This window comes from Bos javanicus, chromosome 23, assembly GCF_032452875.1.
Source record: "Bos javanicus breed banteng chromosome 23, ARS-OSU_banteng_1.0, whole genome shotgun sequence".
NCBI classification, from domain to species: Eukaryota; Metazoa; Chordata; class Mammalia; order Artiodactyla; family Bovidae; genus Bos; species Bos javanicus.
In genome coordinates, this window is record NC_083890.1 from 16,062,016 (window position 1) to 16,082,557 (window position 20,542).

A 20,542-nucleotide genomic window follows, 5' to 3' on the forward strand; every position below is an offset into this window, starting at 1 on the left:
TATCTCAGTTCCTACATAAAACTGGGACTCCAAAAGGCTCCCACTTCCAGTGAATAAGAAAAAGACCCACAACCCAAAAGGAGACCACAAGGAAACCTGACCTTGGGCTGGGTAGAAATCTGAACTCATAAGCTGGACCTCACACAGCTTTGCAGTCTGAATTCAAGCCCTGGGTAGAAAATGAATTTAAAGTGATTTTTTATTTGGGAGTGCCCCGAGACAACCAGCAGACGTTAATGCAAAACCTCTCTGGAAAAATCGACTTCAGCCCATCCATCAAATACTTCTCAAAGGTAAATATCTAAGGAAAATGAAGAGCTCAGAGAAACTAACAACAGCAAGGAAACAAGGCACTATGAGGAAACTAACACACAAGGAAACAGGGCCAGCAGAGGCAACAGACAGCAGAACCAGACCCACAAGGAGCTCAGATTCTGCAACAACCAGACATGAAATTCTACAATGTCTAAATAGGAACTTCAGTGTAGCAAAGAAAGAAAGAAGTTTGTGAATATAAGCAAGGAGTGAGAGGTCATAAACTCACCAAGCAGATTTAAACAAGAATGGACCTGGTGACTTCCCTGGTGGTCCACTGGTTAAGAAGCTGCCTTCCAATGCAGGGGACATGAGTTTGACCCCTGGTCAGGGAATGAAGATCCCACATGCTTTAGGACAACTAAGCCCCTGAGCCACAACTACTGAACCTGTGCACCACACTAGAGGGAAGCCCATGGACCACAATGGAGACCCGATACAGCCAAATAAACACTTAAAAAATAACGGACCAGAACGAATAGCAATGATAAATAAAGAAGATGAATGGAAACATTTCAATGTATGGATTAAAGAGCATTTGAGATACAGAATAAATTAAATGGAAGACACGTTTGAAGACATTATTCAGAGTTCAGCACAGAGGGACAAAGAGGTAAACAGCATGGAACAGAGGCTGAGAGATACAGAGAACAGAATGAGAAAGTCCACCATATGCCTGCCTGGAGTTCCAAACAGAAGCATCAGAGAGAATGGAAAAGAGGCAGCAGTCAAAGAATGAAGAGTGAGAATTTTCCAGAATTGTTGAAAGTCATCCATCTTTAGCATTAGGAATCCCCACAAAACCCAGAATAAAGACAGAGAAACTGACACCTAATTACATAAGAAGGAAGTAGCAGAACACCAAAGCGAACAGCAGCATCTTTAACGTTAACTAGAGAGAAATGCCGGAGAAGGCAATGGCACCCCACTCCATTACTCTTGCCTGGAAAATCCCATGGACGGATGAGCCTGGTAGGCTGCAGTCCATGGGGTGGCTCAGAGTCGGACACGACTGAGTGACTTCACTTTCACTTTTCACTTTCATGCACTGGAGGAGGAAATGGCAACTCACTCCAGTGTTCTTGCCTGGAGAATCCCAGGGACGGGGGAGCCTGGTGGGCTGCTGTCTATGGGGTCGCACAGAGTCGGACACGACTGAAGCAACTTAGCAGCAGCAGCAGAAGCAGAGAGAAATGCCAGGCCACTTATGAAGCAAAAGTAAAGAGACTGACAGCCAACTTCTCAGTAACGCTGAGAGCCAGAGGCAGTGGAATAATGGTTTCAGTGACAGAAGAGAATATATTCCACTAAAGTTCCCTCTCAAAACTGAGAGCAAAATAAAGACAGGTTCAAGTCAACAAAAACCAAGCCAAAATAAAACAAAAACAACTTGAAAGCTTACCACCATAGATTCTCACTAAAAGATAATTCAAATGGATTTATTTTAGGCAGAAGGAAAATGATCTCAGGAAAGAATGGTGAGAAAAGAATATGAATAAATCTATACAAACACGTATTGTATAAAATAATGATGTCTAACTTGTAGGGGAAAAAATAGAATAGAAGGAAAACACAGGGTAACAATTGTACATAAGTCGGAAGAAGCGGTGGTTAGAATTAAACCAGTTTATGATTCTTGAATTTTGGGGCAGGAAGGTAAAGACATTGTTTCATTTTCTACTTTGTTTTGCTAAGTATGCCTATTAAAATAGATGGGATAAACATTGAAAGAACAGACACAGAGCACATAACTTCCAAATAAGAAGACAGAAAATGGAATGAGGAAGGAAAAAATCTCAATCAAAAAGAAACAGTAGAAAAAACTGAAAGTATATAAAGATGGTAGAAATGAATCTCTATTCATCAGTTAGATATACCTGTTCTAAGTATCTATGTGTCAAATAGCACTGCCCTAAAATATACAAAGCAAATTTTTTTGCAGTACAAGGAAAAATGGACAAATCCAACAGGAGATTTTTAACAGGTCTCTCAATAATTGAAAGGCAGATAAAAACAGAAAAGGACATAATATACATAATTTGAATAGCACAGTGAACTATATTATTTTAATGATCATATATAGAAAACTACTAAATATGTAATAATTGGAGAGTACACACTTTTTCAAGCACTCACGAAATATTTAAGAAAAAATTTGAAAACATAAAATATTTAAAAAGAGCATATAGAAATGGTTCAGTGCTTATTTCAAAATCTTTCCAAGGATCTATATCTGTTTTGTCTTAAAAAGACAAAGACCCTGTCTTTTTTGTTCACTGATGTAACGTAGATAGCATACTAAAAAGCAGAGACACGACTTTGCCAACAAAGGTCCATCTAGTCAAGGCTATGGTTTTTCCAGCGGTCATGTATGGATGTGAGAGTTGGACTGTGAAGAAAGCTGAGCGCCAAAGAATTGATGCTTTTGAACTGTGGTGTTGGAGAAGACTCTTGAGAGTCCCTTGGACTGCAAGGAGATCCAACCAGTCCATCCTAAAGGAGATCAGTCCTGGGTGTTCTTTGGAAGGACTGATGCTGAGGCTGAAACTCCAGTATTTGGCCACCTCATGCGAAGAGTTGACTCACTGGAAAAGACCCTGATGCTGGGAGGGATTGGGGGCAGGAGGAGAAGGGGATGACAGAGGATGAGATGGCTGGATGGCATCACCAACTCAATGGACGTGAGTTTGAGTGAACTCCGGGAGTTGGTGATGGACAGGGAGGCCTGGCGTGCTGCGATTCATGGGGTTGCAAAGAGTCAGACACGACTGAGTGACTGAACTGAACTGATGTATCTCCAGGGTCTAGTACAGTGACTGTCACAAAGGGGGAACTTAGTATGTCCTGAAGAATGAATGGTGAATGGAGCCTGTGTTGAGGAAGGTACAGGTCAGGTGGGCAACTGGCAGGACCAAACTGGAGGGGATTAAGACCCTTCCAACATGGCGGGGACAAGAGAACAAGGTGAGTGGCACCAGTCTCCACAGAGAATTTTCTCTTCAAGAAAAGCAGAGTCATGACAGTCATCATCAAATTCAAAGAGGGTCATGTAGAAGAGTCTTTGAAAGCCCAGTCTTTGTGGCTCCATGTGGCAGAGCAGAGGAGAAAAGGCAGAAACTGCAGAGAGGAAGTATTTGTACCAATATTAGTAGGAATTTTCTAACAATTCACTGTTCAACACTGGCCAAGAATTGGCCTGGTTGATCCTTCTAAGGCCCCTTACAACCCTGCGTGGGAAAGGAGACTCTGTCTAGGGCATTCTGTGAGTCCCAGGCCATCCACCCAGTTCTATCCTATTCCAGAGATTCCTTCACCCCCAGAGTCCTGGATGCTGTTGTTGTTTGGTCACTCAGTCATATCCCACTCCTATGATTTCATAGGCTGTAGCCGCCAGGCGCCTCCGTCCATGGCGTTTCCTAGGCAAGAATACTAGAGTGGGTTGCCACGCTTCCCTCCAGGGGATCTTCCTGACCCAGGGATCGAACTTGAGTTTCCTCTATTAGCAGGCAGATTCTTTACCACGGAGCCACCAGGAAAGCCTAATATACCTGATCCCTAAAAGACCTGTCCAAGGTCCCAGATTCAGCAGGTGGTGGAGGAATAATGACAGCTTCAGTCCCCAGAAACTCAATTCCCTGTCCTTTCTGCTTCATCACTGGCTTCTCCATTAACCGAAACAAAGACATTTTGCCCCATTAGACTGACATGCACCTTTTCAGTCTGCCCATATCCCAGTAAACACTCTTTTTCCAGTACATGGCAAATGATTATAAAATCATAGCAAATTAGTTCAAGTGAAAAATGCCCACACCTTCCAGGAGAAGGGGAACGAGCTTACCTTGACTTCTGCAGCAGCTGGTTGAGATGGGGGCCTGGCTCTGGGGGCTTCTCCTGCGGCCGGCCAGTCATGCTGCTCTCATGCTGCTGGGCAGGTGGGGAGAGGACGCCTGGTTCTGTGGGAAAAAGAGAAGAGAAAGCCACTCCATTGCTTGTTCCCAGCTCTCCATCACCAGCGTGCCGAGGACACTATCCAGATGCCAAGGGAGCTCACCCACTTTCATGTCACTAGGGAGCAGACGTGCACGGGATGGATGTTTCCCACGCCCTCCAGTGTGCCAGGCAGGGATCTAAGGAACGAGGCTACAAAGATGAATTAGACGCAGTCCCCGCTCTCAAGCAACAACAGCTTAGCAAGACAGAGAGAGACGTACACGCGTTTCATTACAAGATAATTTGGTAAGTGCTGTGATTTCCCCAAATTCATTCAACAGCCTACCTGTCCCACAGGGAGCAGAGACAACTTACAAGCGCTACAATACAGGGCTTCTCAAAGCTATTTGCGATGAAGGACCAGTTCTTTGTTTCAATTTCCGATCCATCGCAGATGAATACTTTTATAAAATATAAGATAAAGGAAGGGGTAGAAAAATGAAGTGACAAAGATATTCACACAAAGTACAAGCCTTCTTCTAATGATTCAACAGCTTACTTGGTCAAATTGGCATGGAAGCATCTCAGGGCTTACTCTCAATTTCTGTACTGATCTGGTCAACAGTTTGCAGACTAGCACGATTCCACACACCATGGCTGAGAAACACCACTATAGCAAAACGTTTACACAATCTGCGACTTTCCTAAGATGGCTGGCTGAGTTCTTGGTTGAGACAGAGTGGCTAAAAACAAAAAGATGTCAAACTCACCCTCTAGATTACAGTTCAGATTGCTCAGAGAGTCTCTCTCCAACAAGCAAGAGATATGGCATAGATGTTGGGAAAGTGTGGCATTAGGGTGTTTGTTCAGAGGTGGAGGCACCAACTCACTGGGTTCATGGGAACCTAGTCAGAAGTTGTGCCTGGAGCCCTGTCCTGCTCTGCCTTGAACTTTTAAGCGTAACTATGGCAACCCCTGCCGAAGCGACCGCCCAGAATGGGAAGAACAAAGTGTCATCTATTAAAATGGACTGAGACGTTTCAGAAAATAAATCATTTCCAAAATGTCAAGAGGGCTGCTGCTGCTCATTCCTACTATTTAACGCTATAAAAATGATTTTTTTTTAAATCGAGAAATCTTTTGTCTGTGACAGCCAGCTCCCAAAAAAGCCTTTAAATGCCTATTGCCTTAATACTTGAGGGAGAGATTACAAGTCATTTTCCCCCATTTGAATGCTTAAGAGAAAGTGCTCATTCCTCTAAACTTGCAGCTTTTAAGTAGTTCTTATTTTAAACTTTAGAAGAAGATATCTCTGCAGAAGAAAAACTTCCCTTTTCAAAGTCTTTTTTTTTTTTTAATGCATATACATATACGCTCTCACTCCCTGCTTCAAATGCTAAATCATCTGCAATTTGGGAGTTTGTTTCTCATGAAATTCTAGCGATAAGCACATCATAAACATTCCTATAGCAAGAGAATGCTTTTGAAGTGACGTCTGTGATGCTATAAAGATCGTCTATCATTATCTCTGAACGTTGGCGAAGAGAAGGTTATGGGAATAACTATTTATGTATAAATAAGTCAACAGAGTAACTGGCAACTTCCACAGCAGACCTTACCAAGAAGCTAAACCAGAGCATGAGCCGGGAAGCAGGGATGGACCCCCGTCAGGTTCCATGAAGAAGTGCGCCATCCTCACTCTCAACATGGGAAAATAACTCTCCAAGCTCCCCGACAGGAGCAGAAGCCCTTGGATCCAGTCTCAAAGGCGAGATTAGCTTAAACAACCACACCACCAGCTTTTATATATCAGGTGCTGGGTTACATTCTAATGGTCCCAAAATGCATTCTTCTTGAAAGAGACACAAGGGAGATATATAAACAGGCGGTCCCAATCTCCCTTGCCTGTAAGACAAGTATATTGGCTGGAATTAAGGGAAAGGAAATGAAGTTAACTAGCTCCGTCCATCAATCCAACCATCCAGTGGTCCATCCATTGCTGACTGAGTGGCTGGCACAGAGCAGGCAAGTACGAAGCACTAGGCATACAACAGCTGAGACTGATGTCATCCCTGGCTTCATGGAACTTCTCCTCTACTGGGGAAACCAACATCAAAACATCAGAAAGAACTATAATAGCAGTGTGCTCTGAAGAAAGCATGATGACTGTCGTCACAGTATATATCAGAGGCAGACCTAGCACGGGAAAGGGTCAGTGGTGCATTTGCAAAGAACTAATCTTTAATCTGAGCCCTAAGAATAAATTAGTGAAGCAAAATAGGGAAAGCAGGAGGGAAAAGATAGAAAGAAAAGGTGCTGTAGGCAGGATGAACAGCCTGTGCCAAGATCCCGTGACAGAAAGAGCGTGGAATGTTTTAGCTATGAAAAGAGGCTCTCAATAGGGATCAAATCGGTTCTTGACCTCACTCCACGCTTCCACTGCTGTGGTTTTCAGGGCATGCATTACAGATGTGCAGGTTTTTCCAAAAGTGCCCAAGAAGTTACCTAGAGCAAGCCAGGAAAGAAAGATAGATGTGTGTCTGCTAATTTTCCTTCTTCCTAAACTGGCACAGGGCATCCAACACAGGGGCCACCATGCCCACCCTCTCAGCTTACAGCAAGTTTTGGGATTCACCTATTTTTCTCTTCAACAGTGGTAACTGGGCCAAATCCAATTTGACCACTGGTGAAAATTAGCTGGTCAGTGCTGGCATAGGCAGATAGTGGGTGTGGGTTTGGGGATGTGAATGAGCATTCAAAGCCGCATGGTCAATGCTACTTTACGGAAAGTCACTTTCATGCAGAGAGCATAAGCTTTGGGGCCAAGCAGTTCAATTCAGTTGCTCAGTAGTGTCCGACTCTTTGTGACCCCATGGAATGTAGTTCGTGGAATTCTCCAGGTCAGAGTACTGGAGTGGGTAGCCTTTCCCTTCTCCAGGGGATCTTCCCAGCCCAGGGATCGAACCCAGGTCTCCTGCATTGCAGGCAGATTCTTTACCAGCTGAGCCACCAGGGAAGCCCAAGAATACTGGAGTGGGTAGCCTATCCCTTCTCCAGCGGATCTTCCTGACCCAAGAATCAAACCGGGGTCTTCTGCATTGCAGGCGGATTCTTTACCAGCTGAGCTATCAGGGAAGCCTGGGGCCAACCAGACCTGTGTTCAACTCTGGCCCCGCCCCTCACTGGCTTGAACCTTCCACAAAATGGAGTTAGCAGTGCCTTCTTTGCTTGGAGATCAGCAAGAGCGTGGGTCTCTGACTGAGCACATTTCCCAGTTCCCACCCGGCCCTGGATAAGTGGCAGCATTACTATCACACACCAGTCAGTGAAGACAGTTCAGCTCCTCTCTCAGCATAGAAATCAGCAGGAAGCCATGACACTATTTCCCAGGTGGTACGGGGGCTAAAAAGCAGAGACATCGTTTTGCCAACAAAGGACTGTATAGTCAAAGCTATGGTTTTTCCAGTAGTCATGTATGGATGTGAGTAGTAGCAGATCAATCCCAGTCATGTCCGACTCTTTGTGACCCCATGGACTGCAGCACACCAGGCTTCCCTGTCCATCACCAACTCCCAGAGCTTGCTGCAGCTCATGTCCACCGAGCCGGTGATACCATACAACCATCTTATCCTCTGTCATCCGCTTCTCCCCCTGCCTTCAATCTTTCCCAGCATTGGGGTCTTTTCCAATGAGTTACTTCCTCATGTCAGGTGGCCAAAGTACTGGAGCTTCAGCTTTAGCATCAGTCCTTCCAATGAATATTCAGGACTGATTTCCTTTAGAATTGTCTGGTTTGATCTCCTTGCAGTTCAAGGGACGCTCAAGTTTTTTCCAACACCACAGTTCAAAAGCATCAGTTCTTCGGTGCTCAGCTTTCTTTATGGTCCAACTCTCACATCCATACATGACTACAGGAAAACCCATAGCTTTGACTATATGGGCCTTTGTCAACAAAGTAATGTCTCTGCTTTTTAATATGCTGTCTAGGTTGGTCATAGCTTTTCTTCCAAAAAGCAAGCATCTTTTAATTTCATGGCTGCAGCCACCATCTACAGTGATTTTGGAGTTGGGCCTTAAAGAAGACTGAGCACCAGAGAATTGATGCTTTCAAATCGTGGTACTGGAGAAGACACTTGGGAGTCCCTTGGACTGCAAAGAGATCAAACCAGTTAATCCTAAAGCAAATCAACTCTGAATATTCATAGAAGGATTGTTGCTAAAATTGAAGCTCCAATACCTTGGCCACCTGATGTGAAGAGCTGACTCACTGGAAAAGATTCTGATGCTGGGAAAGACTGAAGGCAAAGGAAAAGAGGGTGGCAGAGGACGAGACGGTTAGCTAGCATCACCAACTCAATGGACGTGAATCTGAGCAAACTCTGGAAGATACTGAAGGACAGGGAAAGCTGGTACACTGCAGTCTAGGGCGTCACAGAGACTCAGACACACGACTTAGCGACTCAACAACAGTAACAACAATGGGGGCTTCAGGGCAGCTTTGCAAGAGCGCAGGGTTCCCAGTGACTCAGTTTCCTGTGCCCTCTGGGTTCCCTACCGCTATGCTCAGAGTTCCCAGAGGGCAGTCCCACCACACCAGGGCTGACTGTCACTGAGTCACGCTTGTCAGTCCCAGGTCCACCTTCTCTGAATGGGACTTACAGAGGGCTCCACCCAAGGGGCTGAGGGCTGGCAGCCAATGGACTCAGATTCCAGTTCCAGCTCCACCACTCATGGCTGGGGTTCCCTCTGGCAAGCAGCCGAGTTCCAGAAGGTAGAGGAGATGGAACAACTACCACATCCTGAAGGTCTGGACACAGGGCAGGCCTGGTGCTGGGCCTTCCCGGATGTGCCCAAATCCTGAAAACACTCCTGCGGGGTCACTGCTGTACCACCAGGTCACAGGTGAGGAGACAGAGGTCTGCTGGTTCATCCCAGACTTGTCCCAGACCTGAGCGTTGGAGCCAGAATGGGAAGCTGGGAAGCCCTTCCTCTTTAGCACTGCACCACCTTCAGTTCAGTTCAGTCGCTCAGTCATGTCCGACTCTGCGACCCCATGAACCGCAGGCCTCCCTGTCCATCACCAACTCGCAGAGTCTACTCAAACTCATGTCCATAGAGTCGGTGATGCCATCCAACCATCTCATCCTCTGTCGTCCCCTTCTCCTCCTGCCTTCAATCTTTTCCAACAACAGGAATGGAAATCTTAGCTCTTTCTCACACAACCAATGAGCATGCAGCCCGGGAAGGCTCTGTGACTTTCCAGGGACCAACAGGCAGCCAGCCATCAAACAAGGCCAGACTATTTCCCTTGTCCTCACACGGCTGTCAGGGCCTCAACTCTCCTCCTGCACACAGTGGTGACGAACATTGCCTTACTGACCATTCTGCTGTTAGAGTGATGGAGAGAATGAAGATTTAAGAGCCTTGTGAGGGAAAAGTCTAATACGAGACATGAACAATTTAAATGGCTATCGAGAGGCTCAAACCAAAGAGGAAGGGTCCCCATCGGCCACAAAGCAGTTGAAAAGAACTGCTCCCATCCCCCTGGGCCAGGAGCAGGGTGCAGCCGGGAGAGGGGAGAGGACAGAGGAGATAACTGTGGAGCTTCTGAAATGGGAAGCAGGGCCCAAGGAAGTGTAAAGAATTCCCTCCATGCCACCCACAAGAAATCAGAAACTGGCACAGATTTTTAAAAGAGGAGACCAGGAGTGGGGAGGAGAAAGAAATTGAGGAGGAAGAGGAGGAATTCAATCTGTAAATTTAATATAAGAACATCTAAGAAACAGGGTGGAGAGTAATCAATGCTGTGAGAAATCTTCGACTCCAGTCGCTTGAGGGCCACCCATCCTGTCAATGAGTTCTCCTGCATAGAGATGATGGTGACATTGTGGAAGATCTAATTTTCAAGTGAGACACATCCACAGCCAGGGAGGCCTAGAAGCTTCTCTGATGCAGTGAAAATCCCCATTCTCTCTCCAGACAGCTCTCCCCCTCTGTTGATGCCTCCCTCCTACCTCCATGGAAGTTGAGGCAAGAATAATTCACAGGACTAGAAGAGGGGGGTCCTGCCCAGACCATTATGGGAGACGTGTGGCCACTTTATCAGGCCTTCATGCTCTTGGGTATTCCAGAACACAGAAGCTGGACCATATAGCAGCTCAAACACTGAGAGTGTATCAGAGGACTCATAGTAGATCAACAGTGGATGGCAGACCTCCGTCCAGTCTCCAACTTCCTCAGGACTCTTATGCCCTCGCTCACAACTCCATCCAGCTTGTCTTTCAGGTTTTCATATACTCCAAGCTCTTTCCTACCCCAGGGCCTTTGTACATGCTGGTCTATTTCAATAGGACGCTCTTCTCCTAGCTCCCCACTCATTAATGTCTAGTTAGCTTTCAGAGTACAGCTTCAGTGAGACGTCTTTGACTCTCCAAAAAGCAAGTGTTGGAACAGTACTTATCACAGTTGCAATTAATTAATTATGTGATTAAGGAATGGGCCTCGCCAATCAGGACAGTAATCTCTCTGAGGGCATGGGCAAGCATCTGCTTTTTGCACCGTCATGTCCCATGGGTGAGCACAGCAGTTCTCAGTCCTGTCTGCACATCAAAACCACCTGAGGGAGCTTTAAAAAACACAAATACTTGGGTTTCACCAAAACCTATTAGACAACAGTGCTTCAAGTTTGCCAGAAGATGGTAACACGTGGCCGAGGCTGAGAACCGCTGACCTAAGGAGGCCGTGGGTGCTGGACCTCTGCCCTAGAGCCGTCTTGAAGTGGCTCAGGGAGTAAGTAACAGTAGGACCTTGCTCCCTTTCCTGGTGGATAAATGTATCGTTTAAAGGTTGTTTTCCACCGCAGAGATTAAATTTGAGGAAATTCCGGAAGAGGGAAACAAAATCCTCATTGTTAGAGAGGAATACCATTCCTTTCGCAAAGCACTCCCGCTGCAGCCCCCGCCCCGACACGCCTCTGCCCACTAACCCCAGGTTATCACCTTCATCCTCAGAGCCGCGGGATTAACCTGACATGTTCCTGAAATACACTTAACTCTCTGGGGTGATACCCCCTAATTTTAAAAATAAAGTCAGGTCCAGCTATACTATGCAGTAGAATGCAAAATTTCACAGGACATTTTATTAAAATAGAAGAATTCAAAGCCAGTTCATGCCAGCACAGGCCCTCCAGGCCAAGCCCCAAGCTGCAGGTTGAGGTGCTTTGCTGAAACTTGCCCATGGGGCACAAGGGTGGGGGGACCTCACCCGGGGTGTGGGCAAGCCATCTGCAACTGATCTGGCCTTTCCAGGGCAAGCTGAGAGCAAGTCACCCCTACTCACTCAGCTCCCCTTACTAAAGAGGAAAAAGTGCTACGTGCTAAATGTTCTATGGTTCCCCCGTTCCCAAATACTTACGTTGAAATCTTAACCCCCAAATTGGTTAAGATTGGTAGGTGGGGCCTCTGGGAGATGTTTAGGTCATGAAGGTGGGTGGGGGTCTCACGAATGGGATTAGTGCCCTTATCAAAGAGACCCCACAAGCTCCCTCATTCCTCCTGCCACGTGAGGACATGGCGAGAAGGCACGGGCAATGCACGAGACGACTGGCCCTCACAGAAGGCGGCCATGCCGGCTCCTTGATCTTGGGCTTCCAGCCTCCAGAATCGTGTGACATAAACCTCTGCTGTTTATAAGCCACTCTCTGTGGTATTTCGTGGCAGCCCAAATGGACTAAGACAGTAAGATGAGTGAAAAAAATCCAACCACTTAATCATACACACAGGAACAACGCCAATTCCTGCTAGGTTTCACCAGCCCAACAAAAGCACTGTTTGACCAAGTCCCACATCCCACCGCCCTTGAGAACCGGACCATCACTTAACCCACTGTAGCACGAGCTCTCCTGAATATGGCTCGAGCGCCCAGAGGGACCACCTGGAGAAGTTAAGGACAAAGCTTCACTTTGTAATCACTAGGTTGGCAACAACAACAAGCGTCAGTGAGGGTGTGGAGAAACTGGAACCCTTCTGCATTTCCGGCAGGAATGGTGCAAGCTGCCGTAGCAAATAGTGCAGCTTAAAACCTTAAACACAGAGTTACCAGTGACCCCTAAGAGCAATAATTCTGCTCCTAGGTATAAACCCCAAAGAGCTGAAAACAAGTACTCAAACAAAAACTCATTCACGAATGTTCAAAGCAGCTCTGTTCTGTTCACAACAGCCACAAAAATGGAAATGACCCAAATGCTCCATCAACTGACGAACAGATAAATCTGGTACCTACATACAATGGAATATTATCCAGCCATCAAAAGAATGAATTTCTGATACATGCTCCAACATGAATGACTTGAAAACATTAAGTGGAAAGAGACACAAAAGATCACATATTGAATGGTTCGTTTTATCTGAAATACCCACCAGCGAGTCCATGGAGACAGAAAGCAGACCAGTGGTTTCCAGGGGCTGGGGCTGGGGGGTGAATGAGAGGTGGCTGCTTAAGGGGTATGGGGTTACCTTGCGGGGTGATGAAAATGCTCTGGAACCAGAGGTGATGGCTGCGCAACACTGAGAATGCACGGAACGCCACTGACCTCTATCCTTTAAAAGGGTCAGTGGTTAATTTTATGCTATGTCAATTTTACCTCGATTAAAAACAACAATAAACTAAGCTTCCAGGGCCCCACCACGAGAGGCTCTGACTCAGCACCTGTGGGCTGGGCCCAGGGACCTGCTTTTCCAAAGAACATCTGAGTGTTTCTGATGGGGGTAGGGGTTGTCTCAGGCATGGCCCGAACGTCAGGGCTGATGTGTGTAAATTGTGCCTTTTTAAAAAAAAATGTTTTAAATTTTATACTGGAGTATAGCCAATTAACAATGTTGTGATAGTTTCAGGCTGACAGCAAAGGGACTCAGCCACACATATACATGTATCCATTCTTCCCCAAACTCCCCTCCCATCCAGGCTGCCACGTAACATTGAGCAGAGTTCTCTGTGCTATATGGTAAGGTCTTGTAAGTTACCCATTTTAAATATAGCAGCGTGCGTATGTTGATCCCAAACTCCCTAACCGTCCCTTACTCCCATCCTTCCCACCTGGCAAGCATAAGTTCTTTTCTAAGGTCACGAGTCTGCTTCTATTCTGTAAATAAGTTCATTTGTATCTTTTCTTTTTAGATTGCACACTTACGGGATGTCATTAGATATTTCTCCTCCTCTGTCTGACTACCTTCACTGGGTATGACACTCTCTAGGTCCAACTGATGCCTTTTCTTTAGATGGATTAGTAATACCTGCTGTTATTTCCCAAGGGCCCAGTATGGACCAGGCAGACACTGGGCTTGGTGCTTTCAAGTAGAGTATCTCAGAATCACACTGCAAGGTGGGAATGGTCACTGTTTCATTTTATAGATGAGGAAATAGAGGCTCAGAGAAGTTAAGTAAGTTGTCCAGGGCGCACAGCTGAGTAACAGCAGATTCACACCAATATCCGTCTGACAGACTATATTTTTCCCATGACTTAAACTACACCACTGTGTCTTTTAACAACCCCTTCCAGGTGGCAGACCTGCATTTCTGTGTTTATAGACTCTTCAGGTTAGAGACTTAGTTCATCTTACTAAAACTGTGGTTGGCATCTCCTGGGAATTCACTAGAAACGCAGACTCTCAGTCCTCACCCCAGCTTTGCTGAATCAGACTCTGCTCTCCCCAGATGACTCGTGTGACACTAACGTGTGAGCCACACAGGTTTCTCTAGAGCTGTGCTATCCAGGATGGTAGCCACTAGCCTACTGAAGTGGTTACTGAAATGAAAATTAACTAAAATGAAATAAACTTTAAAAACTCAGTCCTTTGGTTGCACCAGCCACATTTGAAGTGCTCCATGGCCGCATGTGGCCGGTGGTTACCTCTGGGCAGCCCAAAATAGAACGTCTCCATCAGTGCTGCTCTGAGCAGGGTATCCTCTGGGCTGGATAATTCCTTCTTGGGGGCGGGGCTTCCAGCACATGGTAGAGTAGTAGTTTGCAACCTGGGAAGATTTTGCCCCTCAAGGGAATGGCAATGTCTGCAGACATTAATTGGTTGTCAAAGCTGGCAGTTCTACTGGCAACATATGGGCAGAGGCCAGGGATGCTCTTAGACACCCTACATCCTACAGGGCACAGGACAGCAGAACAAAGAATCATCTGGTCCAGAGCGTCAGTAGTGTCAAGGTGAAAAACCTCACTCTAGAATAATCAAAAATATGTGCTCGACACTGCCTGGCGGTCCATTGGTTAAGAATCCGCCTGCCAACGCAGGGGACACAGGTTTGGTCCCCAGTCCAGGAGGATTCCACATGCCTTGGGGCAACCAAGCCCGCGTACGACAACTATGGTGCCTGGGCTCTGCAGCTTGGGCACAGCAACGAAGCACCAGCGCAGCCAAAAATAAATAAATAATTAAAAAAAAAAAAAAGCATGGCCATTCTCAGTAAAACTGGAGGCAGGAGACTCACGACACCAAAGTGTTCGCCCCCCTCCTTTGCCAAATTCAGAATCCAAGAAGAGTATCTATTTTCTCAGAGTGCAGAGTAAGGAGTCCTACTTTCCAGAATAATCGACGAACTCGTTACTAAAACGAAATCCCTACACTTCAAATCCCAAGGGCTAGGAGAGGAAGACACTCATCTTTGATGTTTGGAATGCCTGATAAATTCCACAAGAAAGCGCAGTCTGTGTATTTGCCAGGTGTAGACATAGCATTCGTTCGTTTGGTTATCCACTTATTTACATAAAGGTTATTTTCTGATCACCCATCAAGTGTCAGGTACTTTTCTAGTGCTAGAAGCAGAGCAGCCAATGAAATGAACCAGGCCCTTGCCCTTGCAGAGCTGGCATTCTCGTGGAGGAGCCCAACAGGACCCAAGTAAACAAATACACCGGCAGTGAAACGGAGGTGATCAGTGCTTCGAAGGAGAGGAGGGCAGAGGAGTGATGGGGACGGGTATCTGAGGTCATCTATCTGAAGTGCCCAGGGCACCTGAAAAGGTGACATCTGACAGAGATCTGAATGAACTGAGACTGTACCCGGTAATTCGAGGTGGGACGAGAGTCCTAGGCACAGGGAACAGCGGCTCCTGAGTTCCTTGGTGAAATGAACTTGTTGGAGCTGGAAAAGTTTGGCGGGTGAGGTCAGTGAGGCAGGCGGGAGCCAGGACATGAGGCTAGGAGCCCACTGGACCTCTCTGAGCACAAGAAAGGTGGGGCTTGATTAGTTTTTCACATAGAGAATACACTATAGGAGAATAAGAGTGGAAGAGACCAGACCTGTGGTCTATTTGCCTGCTACAGGCTTCCAGGCAAGAGACGGTGATGACTTATTATTAGTTAATTGATTAATGAAAGGTTGCGGCATTAGCAGTAAAGAACCTGGCCTGCCAATGCAGGAGACACAAGAGACTTGGGTTTGATCCCTGGGTAGAGAAGATCCCCTGGAGTAGGAAATGATAACCCATTTCAGTATTCTTGCTGGAAAATTTCATGAACAGAGGAGCCCGACGGGCTACAGTCCACGGGGTTGCAGAGTCAGATGCAACGGAGCAACTGAGCACATACAATTAATGAAATCATTAATATTAACACTAGCTCTCTACTTGGCCGATGCTATTAATACTCTACCTCGGATATGACAGCATCATGTTCAAGCTACATCTGTGGGGAAATGCATTCTGAGTTCCAAATGATCAACCAGAAACCTTTTCCATTCACCTGGGTTTTCAGTTGGGGATTGTGTGACCTGGGAGAAGACAGTAAGAAAGGGACTTGGGGGCTAGGGCACATTAGCAGGAGGAAAAGAGGGTGTATTCCCCAATCAGTCCCTTTCTCCAGAACTGTCAGAGCAGAGGTGACTGAGAGGGGCCTTCATATCCTAATTCTTCCAAGGGTTGTTGGGTAGCAGGTGGTGGAGAACCTGCCGTTCCACTGCAGGCAGAACAGAAGGGAGAGGACAGGTTCTCCTGAAGGAGGGCGCTGCGGCTGTGCTGCAAGGAGGGTATGGAGTGTTTCCCGAAAGCAGGGGAGCCTCTATTTCTGGGGTTTTTGAAGTTCCACGGCATCACAGGGTCAGGGAAACAGCCACAGAGTGGGCAGAGTTACGGCAGAGGAACGCAGCTGTGCTGGTCACTAACTACACAGTGCTAGGTGTGCCATCCACCTCCCTGATCCTCTGAAAAAGGAAACGACACCCCTGCCCCTCGGAGTGGTTACGAGGGGTCGAGTCAGATGATGCCCAAGCCAAGAGCGACGACAGCTTCTGGTCCACGTGCCGAGGTCTGGGCACGCGCACCCTCTGGAGCAGGGGCACCATCCTCCACGGCACGCGGCTCTGGGCTGGACACATGCTCGGGTGGTTCAGCTTTACATGTGAAAAGGTGCTTCCCTGTCATTAGTTTCTTTATTCAACACACATTCCCTGGGTCTTGGTGCCAGGAGTGGTTGGAGACGTGAGAACAGGTTGTTCTTTTCCCTGGGGACCTTGTGACTGCTTTCCAGGTGGTTTGCATGCCTTTGGACTAAACCCACCAGCCTGCTGGGGCCTGGTCTACATGCAGCCTGCAGTGCCAACCTTAGCGGGGGGGTGGTCAGTGCCCTCTCTCCTCTCCAGACTGGCAGGCCGTCCTGGTCATTTCTGCTGGAGCAGAAAAGGATGGTGAGAAAAAGGCAGGGCTGGCCTTGGCAGAGGGAAACCGGGAGAAGCAGTGGTTCAGCAAGGCCTTCCTTCCAGCCCCCACTTCTGGCCCCCCGTGGACATGGCTCCAGAGGGGTCAGGGGGCCAGGACACCCTCTCTGGCCCCCTGCTCGCCTAGGGCACAGCATCTCCCTGGCGTTTCCCAAGGAACGTGTTCAAGAGAAGGCCCCAGCTCTGAGTCATCTGCAGCAGAGAGGAGACCTTGTAAAAATAACTCCAAGGATGAGGCTCCTCCTGCAGTCACATTATTCACCATACAAAGAACAAAAAAGCTGAGCAGGAAGCAGAGGAGGAAAAGTGTCGTTCACATCAGTTTTCTTCACATGACAAGCAGCCAGGGACTCGCTTGCTGAGCCCCATCGCACTCTCTCCCCGCAGAGTGATTATATAAGCCGGAGAGAGGGGCTTCTTTGCAACCTTCTGACTCTGCCACCCACCCCTCTTCATCTCTCCCCTCCAAATCTGAGGCTGTGTGCCCCAGAGAATCCTCGTGGAAATATGACGGAGCAGCTGGGCTGTGCTCAGGAAAGGCCCTGGGGAGGTGTGCGTTGAGCTGAGGCCCGGATGGCCGAGCAGTGGAGATCTGAGTGGAGGACGCTGAGCAGCCAACGGGGGCAACTGAAGCGAGGCCCCTTGGCAGGGATCAATGTGCACACAGCAGGACAGAGCAGAGAAGGGGTGTGGGAGGGGAGGTCCCCATCATGTGGGGTACGGGTCCTCAACCCACAGCGCCTTCGTCCTCCAGAGGAGATCTGACGATGTCCGGAGACATATTCGGTGTTAACAACTAGGGAGTGCTATTGGCATCTGGTGAGTAGAGGCCAGGGAGGCTGCTAAGTACTTTTGAACACGCAGGACCGCCCCTCTCAACACAGAATTACTAGGCTCAAATGTCAGTAGTGCTGGGGCTGAGAAGCCCAGTATAGGGTTTCACAGGTCACCGTAAGGATTTCTTGTGCACACAGACACACATGGGTGCCTGTGACTGCCCGAGTGTGGTCCTTCCACATGCCCGTCCATCACAGGCGTGTCCGGGGTATGTGTGTGGAGATTAAAAAAAAAAAAAAGAGGAAGCTAAGTTCAGTTCTCAGAACGCAGGAGCCAGGGCGGAGGCAAAGAGCTGGGATAAGTTTCCTCCAACCTCATCTGGAGGGAAAACGCAAGAAACAAAGACAGAGGAGGTTGATCACAGAGAGGCATGGAGGCTATGGCCAAGCAAACGCCGGCCATGGGAGCTCCGTTCAAGCAGCTGATGTCCCTGGAGACTCGAGAGAGGCCCCTGGGTGAGGGGAGAGGGCCACCCTGTCCTAGTGAAGGGGCTAAGGGCTGCAGAATGTGACGCATCTGATGAGTGCGGAGGGCACACAGGCTGAGCCAGTGTGTAGACAACCCAGGACTCAAGAATGACATTGCCAGAAAAAACAGCCAAGGGCTAAAGAGAAGGAACTCAGGTGGGTGTGAAACAGGAGGAGGGAGGGCCCCCGGACCCAACCACTTGATACCTGGAAGAGGCAAATGAGGAACCAAGAGGGACCCAGCCAATTAAGGGCGTTTCAGTACGACCTTGAACTTGGTTAGGATGGTGGCATGGGTTGCTCTCTCTGCTCTGCTGGTGGCAGGGGCACCTGGAAGTCAGGCCCCTGTAGCTGGTGGTCAACACAGACAGCACTTTGGGGCGCAAGTGATTTCATTTCTCCTTAAAGTCTAGCAAGCCCACAGGGGAGTGGCCGAGATGACCGATGCCTGTGACACGCAGTTAACCCCAGGCACACCCCTCCTCCTCACCCTATTGATAAATCTCGATGATTCATCCAGAGAGGCTGGTCCCGCCTCAGCGGAAAAAGAATTGAGATGAGGTTCTCATCACTTAGAAATGAGAAGAATTTCTCAGCAGAGAAGCAGGCTGGAACCCTTCCACAGTCGCTATGTAAAGACGCCTTTCTCCTCTGAGGGAGGGTGAGCGGCACGGGCTGCCTCAGAGGACTTGTTCGGACAGAGTTGCCAACGGCATCCTTGGGCCCACGCGCGTGCACACGAGCGGGCGGACGCCCCGTCACCACTCAGACTGACTCTCTCTGCCTCTCTAGTTTCAAAACAGCATTTATTCTTCTCTGCCTAGAAAGCATGCTCACTGTAAAAGTTTTAAACATATACAAAAGAGAAAGAAAAGCCACTCATCATCCTTGTGAGAATATTTACCCCCCCTTTTTTTTTTTGACTAAATTTTTAAGACATGATGGTTGAGATCATATTGTATATATAATTTTACATCCTGTTTCTAACATAAATATATGGCCATGTTATTATTCACCTTCATCACTGAACTAACCCATTGAAAATATGGTGTATTCTTTCATGTTATAAGAAGCAGAGGCCCAGATCCTCTGAGGGCTTAATTCACCTCCTACAGGTACTTTAAAGGGTTGAGCATTGAATATAAGAACTGTCCCCATATTCTGACCACTTACGATGTGTGCCATAGCTGGTGGCTGTGGAGATTAGGTGTGGGGGTGGCTTAATATATTGTCACAAGCAAAATGCATTCCCTTTCTCCAGACTTGGGACCTCTGCGCTTCACTGGGCTGGGGTGAGTCATACTGCTTCTCACAGAAACCACGAACTCACCCTCCTCACTCAGTTGAGGGCAGTTGCAGGTCCCATCTAGGGACAGGGAATGGAGAAAACGTGGGTTAGGTCCTGAGACACAAGGAAAAGCGGACAATGGAAAAGCTCTGGAATGGTCACCAGGTGGAGAGATGAGCAAGGGTTGGTCAACCACAGCCTGCAGGTCAGTCAACCACCTGTTTATGTAAATAAAGCTTTATTGAAACACAGCCACACCCATTCATTCCAACAGTGTCCGTGGCTGCTTCTGGCCACCAGAGGCAGAGTTGGGCAGTTGTGATGGAGACCGCGTGGCCCGCAAGCCTGAAATATTTACCACCTGGCTCTTTAAGACAAAGTTTGCCGGCCCCTGTGTTTGGAAGCCAGCCATTCTCCAAAATGTGTGTTTCCCCCTTATTTAGCTAGGAGTTGTCACTGAGAGGCTGCTGCTCAGCCCAGACCTACACCTCCCAGCTCCTCCTGTGTCAGGATGGGACCCGTGACTAGTTCTCATCGATGGAATGTGGGCTAAGAGATCTCGGTCATTCTGGGGCCAAGATGGTTAAGAAGTGAGTGAGCCTTCACCACTTTCTTTCTTCCCTTTTACCTGAGCACAGGATGCTCCTCGGCCCTGCAGCCGTGTCTCTCAACCTTTTTCAACACTGTTGCCCTTGTAAGCGGTCTTTTCAGGCACTTTTTTCACAGTTTCTTCCTCTGTGGAATTTTAATGCACTGTGTATCTCTTTATGGACCACATGTATGTCTGTGATTCATGTATCAAAATGAAGGATTTTTTTGTTTTTTAGCCCCAAGAACTAATTTTGCCCCAGTTGAGAATATATTCTCTTAAGGCAGCAGTCCACAACCGTTTTGGCAGCAGGAACAGGTTTTGTGGAAGTCAATTTTTCCATGGATCAGGGTAGGGGGTGGTTTTGGGGATGATCCAACTGTATTACTCCATCTAT

At 47.6% G+C, this 20,542-nt stretch overlaps 1 protein-coding gene across 12 annotated transcripts in view; it reads right to left on the bottom strand.

Moving 5' to 3' along the window:
- The window catches only part of TRERF1 (transcriptional regulating factor 1), a 209,609-nt gene that overhangs the window by 64,442 nt on the left and 124,625 nt on the right, over positions 1–20,542 (bottom strand). For all 12 annotated transcript variants that reach the window (XM_061398184.1, XM_061398183.1, XM_061398188.1 and 9 more), the window contains one exon: positions 4,154–4,268. The gene's annotated coding sequence lies outside the window, so the exon portion shown is untranslated. The remainder of the gene's footprint in view (positions 1–4,153; positions 4,269–20,542) is intronic.